The 21,874-nt window shown below is 44.5% G+C and overlaps 1 long non-coding RNA gene and 1 pseudogene across 1 annotated transcript; one reads left to right on the top strand and one right to left on the bottom strand.

The window, feature by feature from the left end:
* The window catches only part of LOC136620684 (alanine aminotransferase 2-like), a 79,591-nt pseudogene that overhangs the window by 42,343 nt on the left and 15,374 nt on the right, over positions 1 to 21,874 (top strand).
* Positions 13,306 to 15,376, bottom strand: LOC136620690 (uncharacterized). The gene is made up of 3 exons (XR_010791171.1): positions 15,160 to 15,376; positions 14,476 to 14,739; positions 13,306 to 13,600 (listed from the first exon to the last, which is right to left on the bottom strand). It is a non-coding gene; the product is annotated as an uncharacterized lncRNA (long non-coding RNA).

Genomic DNA, 21,874 nt, shown 5'->3' with positions numbered 1-21,874 from the left:
GTCAAGTCCGATGGGTGGTGAAGCTGCATTCTTCATTAGCAGCTTCTTTCTTTCATTGTCACCACATTGTAGATGAGACGTCCAGATGGTTACATAGCAAGTAAGGTCGAAAGAAGTTCTTCGATTTCAACCTGTTATTCCTTGCTATGTTTTCCCAGAGGAAGGCGAAAAACCCCTGAGGATTGTTGGTTTGTCCTCATATTAGGGGGGAAAATTCCTCCCTGACCCCAAATATGGCGATCGGAATAAGTCCCTGGGTTGTTGAAGCTCGAATCTATGTGGATGTTAAGTGGTGGGTGTTCAGTCAGCATTGAGCTATACTGTGGTATTAGTAGTGGCAGCGCTGCCCTTTACAAGAGTCTGTACATGGTATCAGGTATGTTGTGGAAAGTAGTAGGAATTGATAGACGGGGTAACATGGATGGATGTCATTAGTTCTGCTGGTTTGAGTTGGTCGTCCACCAGCTTTGTTGAACACTTAGTTTGCTTTCTTCTTGAATGGCCGCCTGGCAAACAGATTAGCCATCCAAAATGTGGTCTTGATTGTATCAACAGGATGATAATGATGAGACCACTCCGGACAAATAAAGCTAAATCCTTTAAAGATCTTCTGGTTTTTAGATCTTACTTTGTTCTGTTGTTCTTCATAGTGCAAAATTTGGTCCATTTTCAGGTTAACAGAAGCTGCTGTCATGATTGGTGGTGGTACGACCCTCCTGGCTTCCACATCTTCCCAATTGATGTTGGAAAAATATGGATGTTTCCGCACGTCTCCTTCTACTCCTAGCCGATGGTGCTGATCTTTATGCAGCAGTCCTAGTAAGAAGTTCAGTGTGTCAGGAGACAGTGACTCTGGGTAATTTGGAGAATAGCGGAGGATGGCAAGCTTAACTTCATGCTCATTTTGTCCAGTAAAAGGAGACTTAGATGTGTACATCTTATACAGTATCACACCTATGGCAAAAAAATCTACCCCTTCTCCATGTTGCTGGCTCCTCACCATTTCTGGGGCCATATACTTAACTGTACCTACACAGTGTCCTATAGTCCTGTCTTTTGCATCCATTGCAGCCACACCAAAGTCAGTAATTTTGACATGGCCATCTGCGCACAGAAGGATGTTTGCTGGTTTTAGGTCCCGGTGTATGATGCCTAACCTGTGCAGGAATTGTGTGCCACAGATCACTTCGGATATGATAAATTGTATTGTGGGGTGATCAAGAGGACGGTGCTTAAGCATAAAATCATTCAGGTCCCCTCTGGTGGCCAATTCCATCACATAATAGACAAATTCTTTTGTGTGGAAAGCTGCCAGGCCGTGAATCAGGTAAGGGCTCTGGTGGGACAGTTCTAAGATATGGCGCTCTACAAAACTGCACGCATAATTCGTGAAATATAGTTTGTTAGTTACTTTAATGGCGACACATTCCTTGCGGATGATGTCTCTTGCCAAATAAACTTCTCCAAAGCTTCCTTCTCCCAGTGTCCGATGGAATGTAAAGGACTGTAATTTGAGGGGTACTGTGGTATGTGTTTCCTTGCCAGGTTGTTCGAGTTTGTCCATGCAAATGTTGCTTGGTATGGGTCCCTCATCATGGCTACTGCCACTCTGAGAGCTTTTGATGGTTTTGTGGAGTTTCTTTTCTAGAGAATTGCTCTTGCTTAACTCCTCAGATTGACACACTTCTTTTTCTGTATTGATACCAATGCCTGTATTTTCCCCTTTATCATCGTCCTTTTCCTTCCCTTTAGATGATTCATTGTCTGTTTATAGGAAACAAAGGAACACGTGTTAATATGTATAAGAATTATTACAGTCTTCATTGCTATCCCACAGCAACACATATTCATATATAGTCAGATCACGGAACATAAAACTGACATTATATTCACTAAAGTGCAAAATCCTAAACAAAGACCTAAATATTGTTTTGTGTCTGCAGCTCTTGTGCGGATCTATGTGTTTCTATGGTTAAAGATTATAACATTTGAAAGGATTATAAACAATTCCCATGAACATTCCCAGCTACTTCCGGATATCCTACCTCTACTGTTGATGTTACTGGGCCCTGGCATTTCATAAGAAGCTCTTTGGCTATCTCTTATGCTCTCTCCATTCTCTCCAACTTCCTTTATCTTTACTTCTTCATTATCTTCCAGTTTTTCTTCTCCACTCTGTGTATCCTCTGCATTATAGTGCTGGATATACAGATCTTCGAGGCTCTGGATTTGGTCGTTAATGTGATTAAACTCTGCCCGTATTTCCAACTGAGTAGCATTGCACTGGGCGCACAAATCTTCCAGGATGTGGATCAGGTCATTAAGACGTTGGCATTGTGCTTGTATTTCCTGTTCCACAAAGCTGTCTTTCACCAGTTCTGCCTCCTCATAGTTGGTCTCGATGTTTTGGTTTTCTTCTACATCGATCTCTCTTTCCTGCTCTTCAGGTGACATGTTGGCTATAAAGAAAAAATGTATAGTTATATGATAAGGAGTCAAATCAGGAAACCTGAAGCCAGCTTTATACATAATGAAGGATAAATGAGATATAACTAAGGAATAATAAAGTGGATGTTTAGAGAACTTTCCAAAATAAGACCTCACCCATTGCTTTGTATGGCCTATTAGGGCACATGGACATTATAGAGGGGCTCTCACACACGAGGAACATTTCATGCTCCAGGGGACCCAAATGTCCAAGAATTATGGGGAGGGCCATTAATCTTAATGGCTGGTACATCATATTACATTTAATTTTCATAGGTGCCAGTAGCAAAACACGTAGTGATCCAATCTAAAAAGAGTCGTCCTAGTGGTGATGATTTAACTTGAACCGCTCACTGCCGCAGGATGGATATGTACATCCTGGGTGGGAAGGAGTTCACGTGAAATTACATACATTTACATCATATGGATGGTGCTGGCTCAAAAGCTGATCCCACGCCATCCGCAGTGGGAGCTGGCTATGACTGACAACAGGCCTTATGCTGCACTATTGATTACAGCATGCATGGAGTTAACAGCGAGGGAGTGTCCTCTGTGATGTTGAGGCAGTGGGACAATGAATTGCCATGGCAACTGGAGGCCTAACAGTGACTTCCAGTCTGCTATGACTGTCAATGTAAATCAATAACCAGAATACACTGTAGTAAAGAAGTAATGCAGTGTAATATCTGAGCACTTATACTGCAGGTTCAGATTCCCCAAAGGGACATAAATTGTGAAAAACAAATTCTACAAAACCAACATGTTAATAATAATATAACATTTTTTTATGCGCACTTTCCCTTTTTGGTTTAAAGAAATTCATTTAAAAAGCCTTATGCTTGGTATAACCACATCCATAACAACCCTACTATAAATTGTAAACACTTTTATCCCACACAGCAAACCCTATAAATAAAAACAGCCAACAGGTCCTCATACAGAAATGTTGATGGAAAAGTAAAAACATTATGGCTTTTGAAAAGTGGAGATGAAAATCTAAAAAAAATTGTGTCCTTAAGACCAAAATAGACTGAGTCATTAAAGGGTTAAAGGGAAATTATAACCTTGTTCTTTGTTCTGGTCAGCGAATTCCATTTTGTAATCCATAATGTTTTTGAAGGCTTAGGTGGAAGCCGGGCATCAGAAGAGACAAGGAGAACACGTAACTGGTGGCCGGTTTTACATTTCCCAGGGAAATAAGCTCTACTGTGCCCCCATCACCCACATTGGCAGAGAACTGTGCATTTGCATATTGGGGCTGTTGTTTTATACCAAGGCCTATTAGCTTATAACTGTATCCCGGGCTGGTATGCAGCATTCCATATTTACTATGATGTCATAATTGCTCTTCACTAACTGTAGAAAGTTTACAAAGGATAAATGGAGCAGTTGCCCATATTAACCAATCAGATCACATTTTTACTGTTGAAGTGAAAACTGAAATCTGGTGGATTGTTTTGGGTGGCTCTTCCACTTTTCCTTTGCAGCAGCATATTATACATTACATTATAAAGGTTAAACTACAACTTTCATCATGACACCCAGAGAATCCCGAGCACTTCCCTTACTGCACTTTCCCTTTGTCCCCTCCCCCAATATCTCTTGCAGTTACATCCTATATTATTGGGGTCCTTTTGGCAGTAACAAACGGGTGGGGTGGGGGCTGTAATTATAACCATAATCTTTTTTTATATGAGAAGTTGCATGTATCCTACCTTTGCTGTCCTCTATATTGATGCTGGATCCTGGGAGTTCCTCCTCCATATTGGTATCACTGGGCTCTAGGAGTTCCTTCTCCATATTAATACCAATAGGTCTTGGGAGTTCCTCTTCCATGATTATCCTGCTGGGTGTTTGGAGTTCCTCTCCCATAATTATCCCGCTGGGTGTTTGGAGTTCCTCCTCCATGATTGTCCCGCTGGGTGTTGGGAGTTCCTCCTCCATGATTATCCCGCTGGGTGTTTGGAATTCCTCTCCCATAATTATCCCGCTGGGTGTTGGGAGTTCCTCCTCCATGATTATCCCGCTGGGTGTTTGGAGTTCCTCTCCCATAATTATCCCGTTGGGTGTTTGGAGTTCCTCCTCCATGATTATCCCGCTGGATGTTGGGAGTTCCTCCTCCATGATTATCCCGCTGGATGTTGGGAGTTCCTCCTCCATGATTATCCCGCTGGGTGTTGGGAGTTCCTCCTCCATGATTATCCCGCTGGGTGTTTGGAGTTCCTCTCCCATAATTATCCCGCTGGGTGTTGGGAGTTCCTCCTCCATGATTATCCCGCTGGGTGTTTGGAGTTTCTCTCCCATAATTATCCCGCTGGGTGTTTGGAGTTCCTCCTCCATGATTATCCCGCTGGATGTTGGGAGTTCCTCCTCCATGATTATTCCACTGGGTGTTGGGAGTAGTTCCGCACTTCTCTCCTTTTGGATGGTAGTGCTGCACCTTATACACCCAGTAAACCTTGCCCAGGTTTTTCGCAAGCATGCTAAGAACCGGTTCTTTCTTGGTTTCTTAGCTTTAATTGGCTTGTCCTGGCCATCACTGCCATTGTTCTTCTCTTCAGGAATGTGCTCGATCTTATCAGCTTCTTCCTGTAAATGGTTGGTCTTCTTTTTTGCCTTCATTTTATCACAAAGGCGAAAATATAGAAAATCTAGAAATCCGTATGGATTGACGCTCTCACTTATTCTCTGCTAGCTGCAGCAAGTGAATGCAAGGATTCTGACCCGTGCATCTGTATAAGAAGGCTTGTGCCATTGTGATGTCATAACTGCCTTGTGATGTCATCTCAGCATTGTGATGTCATCTTACCATTGTGATGTCATCCACTGCCTTTAGGAACATTTTAGAACATGTATAGACATGTTTATATGTAGAAGATTGATTTTATATTGGTAGATAAGATATTAGAACCAATATCATAAATACAATGCCAGAACTGATTTGTTTGCCTTTCTCAAAAAAGTCAATTGTATACCAGTGTAAAAAAAACCCAGCGTATAGCTGACCTATAATTGTATCCACGCTTTTTTGAGCTCTTACCTGCAGATTTTGCTGCATATCAACAGTTTGACTTTATTGTGGATTTTTACATTTCCATTGAACTCAATTGGGAAAATTTGCAGCAAATTTGCAACTAATCTGCAGTATAAGGGCTCCTTCACACGAGTGAATGCGCTTTTGCGCGTGCTTCAGCTCAAAATATTTGAACCATGAGCAAGCCATTTTTGCGCTCATCTGATAATTTTTCTATACTTTTGCACCCACGTTGCATGTTTATTTGTACACAGCAAACAAAGACACACCGATTGAATTACTAATTAGTCTGTGTTTTTGTTTTTACACAATTATGCAGTGTTTCACACATCTTAACATATTACAATTGCACATCCCCATTGACTTCTATCGGGACTTTGGGTGTGCAAATGTGCAGGAAAATAGAGCATGCTGTTTTTTTTTCTGAGTGAGCAAAGTGTGCAGATAAAATATGCTCATGTGAGCGCACCCATTAAAATCAATAAGTTCTATTCACGGTGTGGATTTTGACACAGGTTTGTATGCAGAAATGCTGCAGAATTTCCCACAAAATTTTTTTGCAGCATTTCTGCCACATAGAAACATACCCTTAGGATGTGGTTGCATGGGCCATAAATGTTGCAGATTTTCCACATGGTGACTCCGCAGTGTTTACTATTTAAGCCATGTGGATGAGATTCAAAATAGCTCATCCACGAGGTGTAGAAATTCCCTCACGGAATCTGCAGCAGAGCTGATACGTTATGGATTTTAAGGATGAAATCTGCAGCAAATTCTCACCGATGGCTGTGAAGATTCACAGTAGATTTTCCAATGTGTAAAATTTGCAGCAGAAGTAGCCCATGTGCACATACATTATGGGAATGCAGTGTACAGGATGGCCTGCAGATGGTGTTAGACAGGCATTCTGATACTTGCAGAAAGAAAACACCTATGGGTGTGGCATGAAATAAGATAAAAGGAGCAGTTCCTACCTTACTCAGGGGGAAGTGACAGCTTAGCAAAGCTGAAAGGGCTGCAAGCCTGAGGTCTAGTGTGGAAGAGTGAGAGGTGGCGTGAAGATGCTGCATCGGGAACTGAGAGCCTGAGGTGTGTGTTGTGTACCATACAAGTTTGCTTTGCTATGTGCAATAAATGCTGGCAGGTACCAGTTTTAAAGATGTCAAGTTTCCTTGAGTCTTTATACACCGATGTCCAGACCGAGAGATTTGCAATCTGCAGGCAAGAAACTCCAGCTTGCCACAATATACATCTGCACACTGAAGAAGTGCAGTGATGAAATTAGCCAGTAGGGCGCTTGAGAGCAGGCTTTTTGGGAAAGTGTTCTAGTTTAGTCTGATAATTTGTCACCAGTGTGGGTATGTGTTGAGGAAAGACAACCTCCAGACCAACAAAGCTCAGTGGACCTGGGAGCGGTCTGTTACCAAACTTCTGCTTCTGACTGAATATCACAAATCTGACATGGAAGGACGCCCCCCTAGACTGACACTCTGGATGGATATGAGATATGGACATTGTGATGTTGTATTGAGACGCTAGGTCTATATGATAGACAACCGGCCAGGAAATTATATGGATTTGTGTACACTGCAACAAAAGGTAACATTGTGAAGATTGTGTTATGAGTTCTGTTGATTTGCCACAATACAGGATGGATTTACTAAGTTTGTACTAAACTTCTGGCCTGGATGTGGTTCACTAGTGTACAACCATCCATCTGGTGGAGGAAAGATGGCGATCTGATGAGCTAACAGCCCCCAAGTTATCACAAGACATACAAGTGCGGCTTTTACACATATATTTCACATACATACACCGGGGCATACACAGACATATTACATTTTAACACATTGATCCATACTTGCACCACCGCCTGTGGAGAGATCATCCAACCTCAATGTGGAGGAGTTGCAGCGGGAGGAAAGCAGAGGCATCTTTATTAGGAAGAAGCCATTGCTGCTGGGGACACGCGACTGAAAAACAGCCAAAAAACAATGGCAGCCTCTTAAGGCAGGAGGGCCTTTTTGTGGCTGGGATCCCTGGGCAGTTGCCCAGTTTGCCCCCACCTTACCCTGACAATGCTGGTCCTGTCCACAGGGTTTGGGTAAAGGGGATAGAAGGAGGTGGCTCTACGGGTCCTGTACAATCTTGTCTTTGGTTGGTATAGGAGATTCCCCTAATATCTATCTGAACTGTTCATGAATCACACTGGATTAACATGCACCCTCTACCTTCCCTTTTTACCCAAACTCTACAGATACCTAATATGCTCTGTTATTACTAGTTTTGTTGGCATTTATTTATTTTTTTGTTCTTGTTTCATCTATTAAATGTATTTAAAATCATAGTGATGAAGCCTGCTTGCGCCTTAGTGACGGAGCCAATTTTTGGAAATCTGATAGATGTTTCTTTATTATAGAAACACTCCGTAAAGGTTTTGCAAATAATTCTGATATTGTGTTTGTCCCATGTTCAGAAACATACCCATTGTGGCCCTAATATTTTGTCTGTTTGCACAACGGGGCCCAAAAGGAAAGGAGCAGCCGGTGGCTTTCGGAACAGACATTTTGCTTGATGGTGATTTAGGTCCCATTACCCACTTGTAGAGCCCTTGAGCGGCTAAAACGATAGAGAACCCCCACAAATGACTCCATTTTAAAAACTAGACTCCTTAATTAATTCATGTATCGGTCTACTGCATATTTTGACCCCACAGTTTTTGAATGAATGTAAGCAAAGCAGAAGAAAAAATTACGATTTTCATTTTTGTGCAAATTGTGTCATTTTAAAAATTTTTCCTTGTACAGCACACATATGAATGAAGACTCACACCCTAGAATGAAAACCCTTGTTTCTCCTGTGTTCACAAACCCATACCCATTGTGGTCCTAACTATATGTCTCTATGCACAATAGGGCCCTAAATGGAAGGAGCAGCCTGTGGCTTTCAGAACAGAAATTTTGCTTGAAGCAGCCAAAATGATGGAGAACCCCCACAAATGACCCCATTTTGAAAACTAGACCCCTTAACGAATTCATATAGGGTTGTACTGCGAATTTTGATTCCATAGTTTTTGAATGAATCTAAGCAAAGCTGAAGGAGACATTTTCATTTTTTTGACAATTGTCAATCTAAAAACAGTTTCTTTTGTACAGCACACATATGAATGAAGACTTTCACTCCAAAATGGATTCCCCCGTTTGTCCCATGTTCAGAAAGATACCCATTGTATCCCCCAATCTACTTATAGGACACATGACTTGGCCTATAATGGCGGGATCACCCATTTTCATGGCGCAACTGAATAAATTCCAGGCCCCATTGCTCACTTGTGCGGAGAAACAAATTGACTCCCTAAAAATAATCCCCCCCCCCTCCCCTCCGTGCCCTTTTTGGCATTACCTAAATCTTAGATAAAAGTAATAATGTAAACTGTTTGGTATGTCCGAAGACGGGTAATTATGGAGGCCTGGTTGGGATGGGCTCATGGGGCAATACAACTGGGTATCCCTCCTCCTCTCATGCTTTTGTGGGAGTATTTCTTTACCGCAGGGATTGGGAGTAAAAAGTAGCGCTCTGTGAGGGTTCATAAGCTGGCTGAGGTGCGGTGATCTCACAAAGAAGGCACTCAACAAGCTGCTCCTGGAACTGCAGGAAGGCGAACGTTCCCGGGGCTTCTTGGAAATTATATATTATGGATAGCGGTCTGAATAACGCCGTATGTGGTATCCACTTGCAGAGGCCTGCAGCGGATCCCAGCTGTGAGCCCGCCTGTGGCCCTATGTATGGTCACATATCTACTGTGTATACCTGTATACTCACACAGATGGTCATGCGCTGCACACCTTTTTTGCTTGTATTTCCTGTGTCGTCGCTTAGTGATGATGCGAGTTCCTGCAGCCCATATACAATGTAATTGTATGGGGTCCGTGGGTATATCTGCGACCATAGAGCACAATGGGCTCTATGTTGCGAATGTTGCGCTCTGTTTTGTGCGAGTGGATTACGTAATTCCAAGCCTCTAATGTGAGTGGAATTGTGTAATCCAGTGCATTTGATTGATCCACCGATTGATCTCTTATATCGCTGACTAAATATACAGGGAAGACGTCTACATCTTTACCAAGGTAATACCCAATGAGAGGTCTGCACTAACCCCTGAGGTGCTGGGCTGTACAACTACAGGGCGTCTATTATATCAGTTCTTGCATTAGCTTTTCCCACTCTGCAATGACTCACTGATGTCCTAATATGTATGATGGGAACCAGTGCGATATCTATAATGGGAAGAAGGGGGAGCCCTAGAGCCCTGGCGCAAGTGTGAAAGGGGCATAACACTGCGTCCCCGCCACACGGGCAAGTAAAGCACTCTCAATAATCTGCTGCAGTATATGATGATGCTATAACTAGTGGGAAACACTTGATGTTTATCCAACTTTGTCTTGTTTTGGGTCTACAACCTCTGTAGATTAAAGGGATTGTCCAGGGTTTAAAAGATCATGGCTGCTTTCTTCCCACCTTGGTGCCACCCTTGTCCCTGAGTTGTTGAGTACTGCAACTTAGCTCCCATTCACTACAATTTAGCTGAGCTGCAATACAACACATAACCCTTTGGACGAGGGTGGCGCTGTTTGGAAGAAAGCAGACATGTTGATCTAATCCTGGACAACCCCTTTAAATTCTCCAGGGCCGGTTGCGCCAACCACCCTGTTGATCTGGGTTTAAACTCATCAGTTCTTGACCTTGGTTTAAGGAATGTTCTGCGCCAACACTTCCTGATCTAAAACTTGCAAAACCAATTTCACTTGATCTGATTGAAGGTTGAAACTAGAAGTGTATCCTACATGGTGATTGGTGACTGTAGTCAGGTGATCTTGCCAGCTCTCATGGCAATAGTAAAAACATGGCTACTACATCAGCAACTGCTTGATGTAAGCTCATAACTCAGGAAAAGCTTATTGGCTGAGTCAGCCATTTTGGATTTCAGCTGCTAAACTAAGTTCAGCCAGTTTGATCCGCCAAAATTGGGAGATCAAATTGAACCAAGATCACAGGCTAAACGGTGTGGGTGCAAGGGTGTTCTACTTTATCTTGGATCAACTCTTGTTGATGTCAAATCAAAACTTTGGTGCAAAAGCCTTAGATCATGGCTCTTTTATCCTTAGAGCTGGTAATGGCCCATCACATGCTATGGAAATACATAAACGGGACCTGATGGAGGAATATGATGAAGATTATTATCAGGCTGCATGTGGTGCTGCTCACTGTCCCTCATTACAGTGGCTTCAAAGTTTGTACACTAAGCTATTTAACCACTTAGTGGCCAAGCCTGTTTGTGCTGGAGCGAACTTTTAGAAATCTCCCATGTGTCACTTAACATATCACAACTCTGTAAAGGCTTTGCATATCCAATTGATTCGGACATTGTTTTTTCATCCCCTTGTTGTTCTTCATTTAGGTGGTAAAAATAGACTGTTAGAACTTGTGTATATTTATTAAAATTGCAAATATTGGCAAAAATTTCAATAAACTGTACTTTTTTCACATTTTCAAATGTTATATCTCTAATATGTGCTAAGATATATATTTCCATCTCTCTACTTTATTCTGGAAGCACGTTTTGAAAACCCTTTTCTTTCCATTTAGGAGACATACAAATTTAACATTACTTTTCAGTATTTTGAGGAACACTTTGCTTTCCGGCACCAAGCCAAGATTGGAAAGGCTCGTGGGTGTCAGAATGATAGATACCCCCACAAATGACCCCATTTTATAAACTACACACCTTAACGTATTCACTGAGGGGTCAGGAGGATTTTGACCCCACAATTTTCTTTCAGGAATTAATGCAATGTAGAAGGGAAAAAATTTCATATTTTTGCAAATGTCATTTTCCAGACAGTGTTTTTTCCATAGTGCACATGAAAATGAGGATTGATACCCCTGTTTGTCTCGTGTTCGAAAATATACCCATTGTGGCCCCAATATTATGTCTGGATGCACAATGGGGCCCAAAATGAAAGGAGTAGTCGGTGGCTTTCTGAACAGACATTTAGCTTGAAAGCCTTTTAGGCCCCATTGCACACTTGTAGAGCTCTTGAGCGGCCAAAACCATAGAGAACCCCCACAAATGACCACATTGTGAAAACTAGACTCCTTAATGAATGTATCTAGGGGTGTGCTGCCCATTTTGTCTGTAGCAGCAGCCACAATACATACACGAGTATAGCCGCTCCGAGTGTAAGCCAAGGTACCTAATATTACCCCTAGGCTTATACTCAAGTCAATAATTGTCCCTAGGTTTTTGGGGTAAAAGTTGGTACCTTGGCTTATACTCAGGTCGGCTTAGACTGAAGTATATCTGATTACATGCAAAAGCCTAATGATATTAGAGCAATCATTGCATGCAAAGCATTAACAGCGGGAATCGGTTGTCTCGCCCATCCCCGCTGTGGCTGCGGGAGGCCAACTGTCATTAGCAACAGTCTCCAGCAGTAGATGGTGTGGGCTCAGATCTGTAGGATGTAGATGCAAGTCCATTCCAGAAAGCTGCTTCCTAACATATACATACATTCACGTGCTGCGGTGGCAAGGGGTTAAAAGGGTTTCCTGGGACTCCAGTACTGATGATCCATGCGCAGTGAAGTGGTGATCTGCCTTTCAGAATCCCTGCCAATCAGCTGATGACAAGTGAGCACCGCTGCCACTTCAGTCTATGCCAGACGCAGCACCGTACATTTCCGCCCGTACACGCCTGCATAGGATTGCATTACAATACGCAATCCTATGCAGAAGGCCGCGGTTTGTCTACGTGAAATGACGCGCAGAAAACAAACCGCGGCATGCTCTAATTCTGTGCAGGGCTCGCAGAGCCCTGTACAGAAACGTCTCTCACTGGCTGCCGGCTCTGCGCATGCGCCGGCTGCTGGCACATGAGTCGGAGCTGCGGGAGCGGGCGAGTTCCGCACTGCTCTCTGCAGGCGCTCGGGTCGGGTCCTGCTGCGAGAATTCTCGCAGCCGGATCCGACCCGGCCGTCTACAGGCGGCCTTAGGTCTCCTGTCCACTACAAAAATACAATCCGCGCGGAATCTGCTTTAAATGGTATTTTTTTTGCATGCAGATATCCGCACACATTGCTAGCAATGTTGCCGATCTGCGGTAAAATGGAGCATGCCGCGTTTTTTCTCCCACGCGTGAAAAATGCAATTCTATTAAAATGCCATCCGCGGGTGCAAAAATCAGTTTAATGGACCACGGATGGCGAATGATTCCCTATGGGCAAAATCCGCTGCGGCTTCCGCAGCGGAAATCCGCTGTGGAATCCGCAATTCCATTTTGCTAGTGGACATGACACCTTAGGGCTCCTTCCCACAGGCGGAAATCCGCTGTGTTGCCCGCAGCTATTAGGTTCTATTGAAATCACCCATGCTCTATTTGCCGCGGGGAATACGCGCGGACGGCTTCCATTGCGGTCTATGGAAGCCGTCCGTTCACTCTATCTTCTGCTGTAGCACAGCGGAAGATAGCGTGAAACCGCCTCTACTCCTACCGCCAGCCGCGTCATATGATGCGGCCGGCGCGTCACATGCTGCTGCGGCGTCATGCGCTCTATTGCGCATGCGTGCCGAAGCGTCATGCGGAACGTGGTATTGGGGTCTTTGGGGGGGCGCCGTGACGTGCTCCGCCACGGAATTACGGTGCGGAGCCCTTCGCGGCCGTGTGCAGCTGGCTTTACAGTGAGTCTGAAAACATAAATATGGTTAAACAAAAAAACTAATTCAAATCACGTTTTATTATTTATTAAAAATGTGGATTTTACACCAAGTTTCATTCCCTGATATAAACAAGAGGCCGGGTCTTTTCTGTTTGCGGGTATTTTCTGTTTACTCCATCATAGTAAAATATTGCGCAGTTTTTCAGGATCCTCCGTCATAATTCTTTGAAAGAAAAAGCTTATTAAAAAAAAAAAGGTGAGTCACAGGCAAAAAGCAGTTCATAAAAGGAAGGGTTTCAAGATTGCTGAACGTCGAGGGTCTCTTCACTGTCTGCCAGCCTTCCCGTTCTCAAGGACGTCAGATCTGCAGGAAATGATGAAAAATCTGCAGGTTAACAATCACATCCCACTAGTATTACTGATCCCTAGATCCGCTCCACGCACTTACATTGACCACTACTCCCCCAACCAGGTCAGAAGAATCATATATACACACAAACACACACACATACATATGTGTGTGTATATATATATATATATATATATATATATATATATATACATACCTATATACACGCAGACATATATATACACACACATATACATACATATATATACACATACATATATACAGTCGTCCTGATGCAAGCGAAAACCTGCAAATATGCACATATGAGGGGATGCAAGCGAAAACATGCAAATATGCGCAAAATATGCACATATGAGCAGATGCAAGCGAAAACCTGCAAATATGCACATATGAGCAGATGCAAGCGAAAACCTGCAAATATGCGCAAAATATGCACATATGAGCAGATGCAAGCGAAAACATGCAAATATGCGCAAAATATGCACATATGAGCAGATGCAAGCTAAAACATGCAAATATGCACATATGAGCAGATGCAAGCGAAAACATGCAAATATGCGCAAAATATGCACATATGAGCAGATGCAAGCGAAAACATGCAAATACGGGTGGCGTATTCTCCATACGTAGCGCACAAATCTCGGGTGGCGTCTCCACCCGTAGCGCACTAATCTCGGGTGGCATCTCCACACGTAGCGCGCAAATCTCAGGTGGCGTATTCTCCATACGTAGCGCACAAATCTCGGTGGCATCTCCACACGTAGCGCACAAATCTGCAAAAAAAGTCAGGTTGTGTCAGGTGGCGTCACGCAAATCTCAGGTGACGTACTCACCACACGTAGCGCACTAATCTCGGGTGACGTACTCACCACACATAGCGCACAAATCTCGGGTAGCGTCTCCACACGTAGCGCACAAATCTCGGGTGGCGTCTCCACACGTAGCGCACAAATCTCGGGTGGCGTCTCCACACGTAGCGCACAAATCTGCAAAAAAAGTCAGGTTGCGTCAGGTGGCGTCGCGCAAATCTAAGGTGACGTACTCACCACACGTAGCGCACAAATCTCGGGTGGCGTATTCTCCAGACGTAGCGCACAAATCTCGGGTGGCGTCTTCACACAAAGCGCACAAATCTGCAAAAAAAAGTCGGGTTGCGTCAGCTGGCGTCGTGCAAATCTCAGGTGACGTACAAAATATGCACATATGAGTAGATGCAAGCGAAACGGCGCAAATGCAAGCGAAAATATGCGCAAAATATGCATATATGAGCAGATGCAAGTGAAACGGCGCAAATGCAAGCGAAAACCTGCAAATATGCACAAAATATGCACATATGAGCAGATGGCAGCTAAACTGAGCAGATGCATGGGAAAAGATGCGCAAAAGTGCGCAAATGCAAGTGAAAACAAGCACATAAGTGCAAAATATGCACATATGAGCAGATGCAAGCGAAACGGCGCAAATGCAAACGAAAATAGGGAACTATGCGCAAATAATGCACATATGATGAGCAGATGCACGCGATGGAAAATGTGTCATATGCAGCAGCTTACCTCCCCGAGTGATGTGAGATAGCGAAGCGAAATTCTTCTGCTGGAGGTGGAAAAGGTCAGGTTGCGTAAGTTGTAGAAACCGTCCAAGCATCAGGTGCAAGGTTCTTCTCCAGAGTAATAGTGCCAGAATAGTGCCAGCGGAATCCACGCCCGCGATGACATTACAGGTCACGTGACGCGCGGGCACAGCTCATCGTGCACAGCTGCTGAACTGTATTCTGCGTGCATGATGAGAAGTCACGTGGTGCCGCTTCCAGCCACCTCATTGGCTGGAATCGGCAGCACTCTTAGCACTAATATGCCACCAGAACTTAGTTTATGGCGCTATATGGCGTCCGCGTGTAATATCCACTTTAAAGCGCTCAGAACACGCCGCCATATTACTGACATGTACAACACACGTGTCTGAAGTTGGGGTCATTCCAGCCTCGCTCACACCGCTACTCCGGCTTTCCTTCTCTCTTCCATTTTTGCAGCAGAGACGGTATTGAGGTTATGTTCGCGTCTGCGTTCGGAGCCGCCGTCGTAGATTCGGCACAAAATGTAGGACTTTTGTGTCCAGTAAAATGTCAGACAGCTGAACAGACCCCATTATAGTCAAAGGGGACCCTTCAGCCTGGAGACCCCCCTTTACTGCCCCCCCCCCCCCCCCCAAAAACACAAAACTTTCAATTTTCTTTGGTTCCGTTAGGTTTCCATTGTTAGCGGCACAAAGTGCGCAGCCGGCAGCGGGATTTGTCCCCTGTAAGAAAAAAACCAGAAACCCAACGGAACGGAAACTCACTGAAAACGTACAATTTGATTTTAGTTTTTAAAACACTCATTAAAATCACTAGGGGGCGGAGCCGTTCATTTCCGTGCATTGTAATGTGGAGCGACGCATACACGGATGCTACATACATAGACGAGAGTTACACGGACGCTGCATACATGGACAGTGCATACACGGACGCTACATAAACGTCCAATACATACACGGACGCTAAATAGATGAACGCCGATTACATGGACGCTACATACACGGACACTGCATACACAGACGCTACGTACACGGATGCTACATACACGGATGCTACGTACACGGACGCCAGTTACACAGACACCACATACACGGATGCCGCATACACAGAGACTACATATAAGGACAATAGTTACACGGACGCCAGCTACATGGACGCTACATACACGGACACTGCATACACAGATGCCGCATACACGAACGCCGCATACACGGACACCAGTCACATGGACACTACATACATGTCCACTACATACACAGACGCTACATACATGGATGCCGCATACACAGACACTGCGTGAACATCCAATATGTACACAGACACATATAAGGACGCCAGTTACACGGACGCCGCATACACGGACACCAGTCACATGGACACTACATACATGTTCACTACATACATGGACGCTGCATTCACAGAGGCCAGTTACACAGACTCCAGTTACATGTCCGCTGCATACACGGACACTACATACACAGACACTGTGTGCACATCCACTACGTATACAGATGATACATACATGGACGCCAGTTACACAGACACTGCATACATAGTGTCCGTGTACGCATACACAGACTCTAGTTACACATCCACTATATACACAAACGCCGTATTCACGGACGCTAGTTACACAGACGCCAGTTACATGTCCGCTGCATACACGGACGCCACATACATGTCCACTACATATGCAGATGCTACATACACGGACATTACATACACTTTTACTACATACACGGACACTACATACATGTCCACTACATACATGACATATCAGTATATACTGAGTACAAGCCGTCACCAATAACACTGATGATAAAATTGTGAAGACTGGGAGCTGAAGCCAGCGGCACTGTCTGGTTTCCATGGTAACCACGCTAGGCCCCATCACCGCCCCCTCGGACTGGTTTACAGACTCACCAGGAGCTCTTTCTCTCCATTGGTCGGATCACTAGAGGGGGACGCCTTGTCAGCTGGAGGTTGCTGGCAGTTGTAGTTTATATCAGTGTTCTGAAAAGACATTCAGAGCTCACCAAGACTACAACTTCCAGAAACCCTCACAGCTGCAAACAAGAAGCCGTCCAGCCAATCAGTGGCATTATTGAATCCAGCAGGGTAGGCTGTGCTGCATATTATCCAGTGTTATGTAGTGTAGTTGGTCTGTAGCGTAGTCATGGAGACACACAAGTCATACATGATTGTATGATGGCAGCGGCACATGAGGCAGATGGCAGAACTTTATGAGGGCAGGAAAGACTCATTCAGACATCTGGTTGGATTTTTGGTCCTTGAACAACGAAGTGTTTTAAGTGTATGTTAGTGTTGTCACCTGTCATAAACATACAGCGGCCATTGTAACTGGGGGCGGGGCTTATACTTTTATCACCATTGTTCTAGTGGTCCCAACTAGTAATAGAGACCCCCATAGTGACCTTCATAGTGGTACCAACTAGTAATAATGACTCCTATAGTGTTCCTAAACAGTATACTATAGTAATAGTGGCCCCAGTAGTTTTAATGACCTCCATAGTGGTCCCCAGTAGTAATAATGACCTCCATAGTGGCCCCAGTAGTAATAATGACCTACATAGTGGTCCCCAGTAGTAATAATGACCTCCATAGTGGCCCCAGTAGTTTTAATGACCTCCATAGTGGTCCCCAGTAGTAATAATGACATCCATAGTGGTCCCCAGTAGTAATAATGACCCCCACAGGGGCCCCAGTAGTTTTAATGACCTCCATAGTGGTCCCCAGTAGTAATAATGACCTCCATAGTGGCCCTCAGTAGTAATAATGAACTCCATAGTGGTCCCCAGTAGTAATAATGACCTCCATAGTGGTCCCCAGTAGTAATAATGACCTCCATAGTGGCCCCAGTAGTTTTAATAACCTCCATAGTGGTCCCCAGTAGGAATAATGACCTCCATAGTGGCCCCAGTAGTTTTAATGACCTCCATAGTGGTCCCCAGTAGTAATAATGATATCCATAGTGGTCCCCAGTAGTAATAATGCCTTCGATAGTGGCCCCAGTAGTAATTATGGCCCCCATAGTGGCCCCAGTAGTTTTAATGACCTCCATAGTGGTCCCCAGTAGTAATAATGACATCCAGAGTGGTCCCCAGTAGTAATAATGACCCCCACAGTGGCCCCAGTAGTTTTAATGACCTCCATAGTGGTCTCCAGTAGTAATAATGACATCCATAGTGGTCCCCAGTAGTAATAATGCCTTCCATAGTGGCCCCAGTAGTAATAATCGCCCCCATAGTGGTCCCCAGTAGTAATAATGACCTCCATAGTGGCCCCAGTAGTAATAATGACCCCCACAGTGGCCCCAGTAGTTTTAATGACCTCCATAGTGGTCCCCAGTAGTAATAATGACCTCCATAGTGGTCCCCAGTAGTAATAATGACCTCCATAGTGGTCCCCAGTAGTAATAATGACCTCCATAGTGGTCCCCAGTAGTAATAATGACCTCCATAGTGGTTCCCGGTAGTAATAATGACCTCCATAGTGGTCCCCAGTAGTAATAATGACCTCCATAGTGGTCCCCAGTAGTAATAATGACATCCATAGAGGTCCCCAGTAGTAATAATGACCCCCATAGTGGTCCCCAGTAGTAATAATGACCCCCATAGTGGTCCCAGTAGTAATAATGACCCCCACAGTGGCCACAGTAGTTTTAATGACCTCCATAGTGGCCCCCAGTAGTAATAATGACCTCCATAGTGTCCCCAGTAGTAATAGTGACCCCATAGTGTCCTCAGTAGTAATAATGACTTCTATAGTGTTCCTAATAGTAATAGTGGCCCAAGTAGTTTTAATGACCTCCATAGTGTTCCCAGTAGTAATAATGACTCCCTCACAGTGGTCCCAGTAGTAATAATGAGCTCCATAGTGGTCCCCAGTTGGAATAATGACCCCTATAGTGGTCCCAGTAGTAATAATGACCCCCTATTGTGGTCCCAGTAGTAATATTGACCCCATAGTGTTCCCAGTAGTAATAGTGACCTCCATAGTGGTCCCCAGTAGTAATAGTGACACCATAGTGTTCCCAGTAGTAATAATGACCCAATAGTGTTCCCAGTAGTAATAATGACCCAATAGTGTTCCAAGTAGTAATAGTGATTCCCATAGTGGTCCCAGTAGTAATGGTTATCCCCATAGTGGTCCCAGTAGTAATAATGACCCCATAGTGTTCCCAGTAGTAATAATGACCCATAGTGGTCCTAGTAGTAATAATGACTTAATAGTGTTCCCAGTAGTAATAATGACCCCATACTGTCCCCAATAGTAATAATGACCCTATAGTGGTCCCCAGTAGTAATAGTGACCCCATAGTGTTCCCAGTAGTAATAATGACCCCATAGTGGTCCCAGTAGTAATAATGACCCCAAAGTGGTCCCCAGTAGTAATAGTGACCCCATAGTGTTCCCAGTAGTAATAATGACCCCATAGTGTCCCCAATAGTAATAATGACCCCATAGTGGTCCCCAGTAGTAATAGTGACCCCATAGTGTTCCCAGTAGTAATAGTGACCCCATAGTGTTCCCAGTAGTAATAATGACCCCATAGTGTCCCCAATAGTAATAATGACCCCATAGTGGTCCCAGTAGTAATAGTGACCCCATAGTGTCCTCAGTAGTAATAATGACCCCATAGTGGTCCCAGTAGTAATAATGACCCCATAGTGGTCCCCAGTAGTAATAATGACCCCATAGTGGTCCCCAGTAGTAATAGTGACCCCATAGTGTCCTCAGTAGTAATAATGAACCCCATAGTGGTCCCCAGTAGTATTAATGAACCCCATAGTGGTCCCCAGTAGTAATAGTGACCCCATAGTGGTCCCCAGTAGTAATAGTGACCCCATAGTGTTCTCAGTAGTAATAATGAACCCCATAGTGTTGCCAGTAGTAATAGTGATTCCCATAGTGGTCCCAGTAGTAATAGTTATCCCCATAGTGGTCCCAGTAGTAATAGTTATCCCCATAGTGGTCCCAGTAGTAATAGTTATCCTCATAGTGGTCCCAGTAGTAATCGTGGTTTCAGTTGTAATAGTTATCCCCATAGCAAGCGAAGATAAAATGCACCTTTACACCCAAAACAGCTTGTGTCATTAAGGGATTAATGCTCTTAACTTGATACATAACAACATTGGCCAATAAGCCTCTTCCGCATAGGCAATAGTGATTGCGATTGTGCTTGTTTGGGCTATGTGCTTGCGATTTTCTTACGCCAGAAATGCGATTTTTCTCGCAAATATTCTCCCATCGCAGAGTGTGTCGTTGCGGTTTTATAGCACTAGATTACTTATCCGTCCGGTGTGCAGTGAACCGTCTGTAACCCGGCCCAAACCCAGTAACTGCCATCACCACTTCCACCACCTCTGTGCACGCCGTGTCGCGTCTGCTCCGTATATGAAAGTCTTCTCTTGCAGTATTCCAAAGGCCGAGCCGGGCGCGCTGCAGCGACCGTCAACCACCTATTCACTCCAGGTGCCGAATGTCAGCGAAATGGTAGCCGCTCTCCAGAAGCTTCCCCCACGCTGCTGGATAGACACCACTCCCTTCTGAGAGGCTCAAAAACCGCGCCCTGCAGGATCTGCATAGATCTCCGTGGCAGCCGGGGTTTTATAGCATAGCATGCGAGTCGCTAGTGCCTGCGATGCGATGCTAGAAAATCGCAGCCTCCATAGAGAAACATGGGCTACAAAAAAAATCGCAAATTTCAGCATTAGGCAGCGTTCACACGGGCAACAAAGTCACGCAATTTTGTAGCGTTGCTACAATGCTACAAATCGCATGTATGAGAAGCCCATGCTTTCCTTTGGGTTACTTCACATATAAACGACACAAAAACCTCGTGTGTTCCACGATATGCATGCCACTCGTAAAATTTTGTAGTGCATGTTTCTCTATGGAGCCCTCCTCCCTGTTGCATCACATCGCATAGTGTGAACGAGGCCTCATAAAGCATGCTGCGATGTTGTAACCTCGCTATCACACACACTACAAAACATAGCATGTGTGCAAGAACCCACAGGAAAGCACGGGCTTTGCCAACATGTGAATTCTAACAGTCTCGCAATGCGAGAAAATCGTACAAGGAAATCACCCATACGGAAGAGGCCTCATACATGCGATTCGTAGCATTGTAGCAACGCTACAAAATCGCGCGACTTTGTCGCCTGTGTGAACGAGGCCTTATGGAGATGTCATCTGACACATGACATCATAGACCTCGCATGACATCACAATAGCTACGGAATGTCCAGAGTTCTAACTCGGCGCCATCTGGTGTCAGTTGAGCTCGACGGCTTAGAAGACGATGGCTGCAAGTACGTAGCTCCTCCCACAGCGCTGAGGTCTCGCTCACACATGGCGTAGCTGGTAAAAGGGGTACATCTGGGCACAACGGGGCAGATTTACTTAAGGCATTCAGTGTTTTGGTGTAGAACAGTCACACATTTTGTTGCATGGCATCTTGTGCGGGTGACTATTTAGTTCCACAGAAGTAATAGTGTCCCCAGTAGTAATAGCAGTTCCATAGTGTCCCCAGTAGTAATAACTACCCCATAGTGGCCTTGGTAGTAATAACTACCCCCATAGTGTCCCCAGTAGTAATAACTACCCCCATAGTGTCCCCAGTAGTAATAACTACCCCCATAGTGTCCCCAGTAGTAATAACCGGTTCCG

The sequence above is a fragment of the Eleutherodactylus coqui genome, chromosome 3 (assembly GCF_035609145.1).
Source record: "Eleutherodactylus coqui strain aEleCoq1 chromosome 3, aEleCoq1.hap1, whole genome shotgun sequence".
NCBI classification, from domain to species: Eukaryota; Metazoa; Chordata; class Amphibia; order Anura; family Eleutherodactylidae; genus Eleutherodactylus; species Eleutherodactylus coqui.
Note: the sequence above shows the minus strand (reverse complement) of the source record. Positions and strands in the feature narration are given on the sequence as shown.